Raw genomic sequence first — 4,576 nt, 5'->3', positions numbered from 1 at the left:
TTGCTGACAGGTGTATAAAATCGAGCACACTGCCATGCAATCGCCATAGACAAACATTGGCAGTATAATGGTCTTATTGAAGTGACTTCCAACGTGGCACCGTCACAGGATACCACCCTTCCAACAAGTCAGTTCGGCAAATTTCTGCCCTGCTAGAGCTGCCCCCGTCAACTGTTAGTGCTGTTATTGTGAAGTGGAAACGTCTAGGACCAAAAACAGATCAGCCACAAAGTGGTAGGCTACACAAGCTCACAGAACGGGACCGCCAAGTGCTGTAGCGCGTAAAAAACGTCAGTCCTTAGTTACAACACTCACTACCGAGTTCCAAAATGCCTCTGGAAGCAACATCAGCACAATAACTGTTTGTCGGGAGCTTAATGAAATGGGTTTCCATGGCTGAGCAGTAGCACACAAGCCTAAGATCACCACGCGCAATGCCAAACGTCAGCTGGAGTGGTTAAAGCTCGCCGCCGTTGGACTCTGGAGCAGAGATGTTCGACGAGCAGGTGTCCACATACTTTTGGTCATGTAGTGTGTAATGTGTCACTATCTGTAAAGAAACCGTCTGAACCTAACTTTTCTCCAAACTGGCACCTAACTCCAACTGTGTTAGACAGTGGTAGGATACACGGTAGCTCGTCTTGAGAAAAATTGGGTTCAGACGGTTTCTTTAACGATACCCACACATTGTACAATCCAGAAGGGCGGACAAGGAGTAATGGATTATAAATATGCCTTCAGTAGCAGGATTTCTGGAAACCGGTATGCCTAAGGATTTTTCACCAAATATGTTCCGGGCTCCAAGTTATAGCGATCTAGGATGCCATTCCATTCAATGTGCGACGTCAACTGTAGGCCCAGGTCTCTTGCTGGTTTTAAACAGGCGTCAGCACGCTAACGTTGTCAATCATTGTTTATTGACTATTATTGTCAAATCAACTTTATAAATCCACCCATCATATTTTAAACAACAGCTGGTCTGTTTGCAATTCCATTCATATTCCATCAGCTAGGGATTACCTGGGGTCTGTCCAGGAGGGGGAACGTTACAGAACGTTCAGATAGAAATGTATTGTGTAGAACAGATATGACTGTCCAGCCTGGCCTCAGAGCCATATTAAATATGCTTTATGTAATTCTGAGCACCTCCAAGACGTATGATACCTACTAATGGTCTAGTTACTTGAGACAGAAACTCAAGTAGGGAGGTTGGTCGGGGAGGATGGGTGGGCGTAATCCGCGACAATCTAGCAATCCAAAATTGCATGTGTGAGCCGCATCAGGGTCATCTGTAGCATTTTAGCTAATCCTTATTCTAAACTTAACCCAATTCACCTAACCTGCTATGTAAATTCACCTAACCTTTGTCGTTTTAGTTCTCACAACCTTTGCCGTTAGTTCCCCTAACCGCGCATGTAAATTCTCCCTGTAATTCTCCTTTGTTGTTACAGCGCAACAAGCAACCTGGCCTCAGATAAAGACCTGCAATACTATATGTCCTCCAAGACTTATGATAAGTTACATCACCCAGTTCGTATGTTTTGTATGACCGGGTAACACCTATGACACTGTACGTCCTATAATTCGAATGATATTGTACGACTGCTATTCCATTCAGAATCTAATGTAACGTATCATACTAAATTAAGTCTTAGACTGTCACAGATGTACGTACAGAATAATATGAATTGCCCTGAGACCACGTTGGATTGCCTGTAGACTTGGGGACGAATGTAGTTCTATTAATAATATTTCTACCTGCAATGTTTTTGAACTTTTTATCTCACCGAGTACACTCCAGGACAGGTGAGTCATTATTGGGATGTTTGGTTGAGTGTCAGGGAAGACACACAACAGATTCTGTGGTCCATATCCAAACCTGTCCCACGGCACAACCTCTAGGTCCTTTGAGTCCCCTTCATAGAACTAAAAAGGACTGTATAGGTGTACACAATATTGTGGGAACTCTGCCAAGCCTACCGGGGGCTAGGTGTGGCTATTACCACATTGCTGATACCAATCCAACTATTTCAGATCCACAAGGTGACTTGACAAAGTCTTTAGAATAGAAGCAATGGTTGGTTTGGAATTGGAGCAGAAAAATCCCTGTCCTCCTAGGAACCCATATCAACTCTTGAACTCAGCATTATTTCCATCTCAACTTTCTCACAACCATAGATGGGCCTTCTTAGACTTTTATAATCAACAGACTTTATATGAAATATGGTGCTAACACCCTTGCCTATGATACATGCATGAAGTACATTTCATTTTTTAAATCATAAACAATCAAAATGGCACGTTTGTGCAGTAGGATGTTAGAAAACAGAACGACTCCAAACACAGCACGTTTATAAAGCCAATTCCATTATTGAACTAAAATGTACATTTATTTATTCACTCTTAACTATTTTGGGGTGAAAAAGGCTAGTGAGTAGCCTGCAATTGTTTTTACAAGGGTGACAATGCCTTTACTGTACGTATCAATGATATTGATTAGATTTTGTTTCAAAGTATTGTTGAATTACTGTCCACTCTTCCCTCTGATAGATGCCCTACATTTTACTGATACAGTCCTATGAAAAGCTTTATGTTGTAATAAGGTTTTGTAGAATAAAGCAAGGATGTAATCAGTATTAACCACAAAGCCATTTTCAGAAATATTTTTTGTTTGTTCTTTTTTTACCCGATTTTATAAGTATCTTTTACAGTAACACTCTTCCTTTATAAACAAAATAAAATAACATTAGAATGTTTCTGTGACTGTTTGTGTGCCTATTTAGTTGGTGTGGAGCGTCAACTGTTGAGAGGTAGTCAGAGGTTCAGGTGCATAAAATTGTGGAATTTATTTAACAGTCCAGGTGATGAGGAAGACTGTATCCAGAGGTTGTATTTACACTGAACAAAAATATAAACGGAACATGTAAAGTGTTGGTCCCATGAAACGAGCTGAAATACAAGATCCCAGAAATGTCCCATACGCACAAAAAGCTTCTCTCTCATTCTGTACATTTTGTCCACAAGATAATCCATCCACCTGACAGGTGTGGCATATCAAGAAGCTGATTAAACAGCATAATCATTACACAGGTGCACCTTGTGCTGGGGACAATCAAAGGCCACTCCAAAATGTGCAGTTTTGTCACACAACACAATGCCACAGATGTCTCAAGTTGAGGGATTGTGCAATTGGCATGCTGAATGCAAGAATGTACACCAGAGCTGTTGCCAGAGAATTTAATGGTCTCACAACCGCAGACCACGTGTATGTTATCATGTGGGTGAGCGGTTTGCTGATGCCAATGTTGTGAACAGAGTGCCCCAGGGTGGCGATGGGGTTATGGTATGGGCAGGCATAAGCTATGGACAATGAACACAATTACATTTTATTGATGGCAATTTAAATCCACAGAGATACCGTGACGAGATCCTGAGGCCTATAATTTGTGCCATTTATCCGCCGCCATCACCTCATGTTTCAGTATGATAATGCACAGTCCCATGTCGTAAGGATCTCTACACAATTCCTGGAAGCTGAAAATGTCCCAGTTCTTCCATGGCCTGCGTACACACCAGATATGTCACCCATTGAGCATGATTGAGATGCTCTGGATCAATGTGTACGACATCGTGGTCCTGTTCCTGCCAATATCCAGCAACTTCGCACTGCCATTGAATAGGTGTGGGACAACATTCCACAGGCCACGATCAACTCTATGTGAAAGAGATGTGTCGCGCTGCATGAGGCAAATGGTGGTCACACCACATACTGACTGGTTTTCTGATCCACTCCCCTACCTTTTTTTAATGGTATCTGTGACCAACAGATACATATCTGTATTCCCAGTCTTGTGAAATCCATAGTTTAGGGCCTAATGAATTAATTTCAATTGACTGATTTCCTTATATGAACTGTAACTCAGTAAAACGTAGAAATTGTTGCATGTACCCTGCTGTTTAATCAGCTTCTTGATATACCACACCTGTCAGGTGGATGGATTATCTGGGCAAAGGAGAAACGCTCACTAACAGGGACGTAAACAAATTTGTGCACAGAATTTGAGAGAAAGAAGCTTTTTGTGTGTATGGAAAATGTCGAGGATCTTTTATTTCAGCTCATGAAACATTTGACCAACACTTTACATGTTGCGTTAATATTTTTGTTCAGTATATAATAATCTGCTTTAACTGGCCGACCAAGACTTCAAAACGGAGACGGTTCTGAACTCAGCAGGTTAGCTGTCTCCTGGGCACATGTACATACAACAGTCCTCATAAGCTGATTTCTCACATAGATGCACATCTTAAATCAGGTTACGTTACAGACCGGTGAACTAGGCCTTAGACCCCTAGATTTAGCAAGCGTATCATTATCGTAACACTTATATGTAACATCTCTATTTTAGTAATGTGATGATGTGCACTGGGTGAACTTTGAACAATGGATGTGAATTTGTGATTGCATTTCCTTCACCAAACGCATGCCTAGTGCATAACCTTTCCCCCTATTTCCTAAAGAGAACACGTCACCATAGAGAGTCTAGAAACAGCCAGGGGAAGCCCTCGACACGTACTG

The sequence above is a fragment of the Salmo trutta genome, chromosome 36, assembly GCF_901001165.1.
Source record: "Salmo trutta chromosome 36, fSalTru1.1, whole genome shotgun sequence".
NCBI lineage: Eukaryota > Metazoa > Chordata > Actinopteri > Salmoniformes > Salmonidae > Salmo > Salmo trutta.
This window is presented reverse-complemented; position numbering follows the sequence as displayed.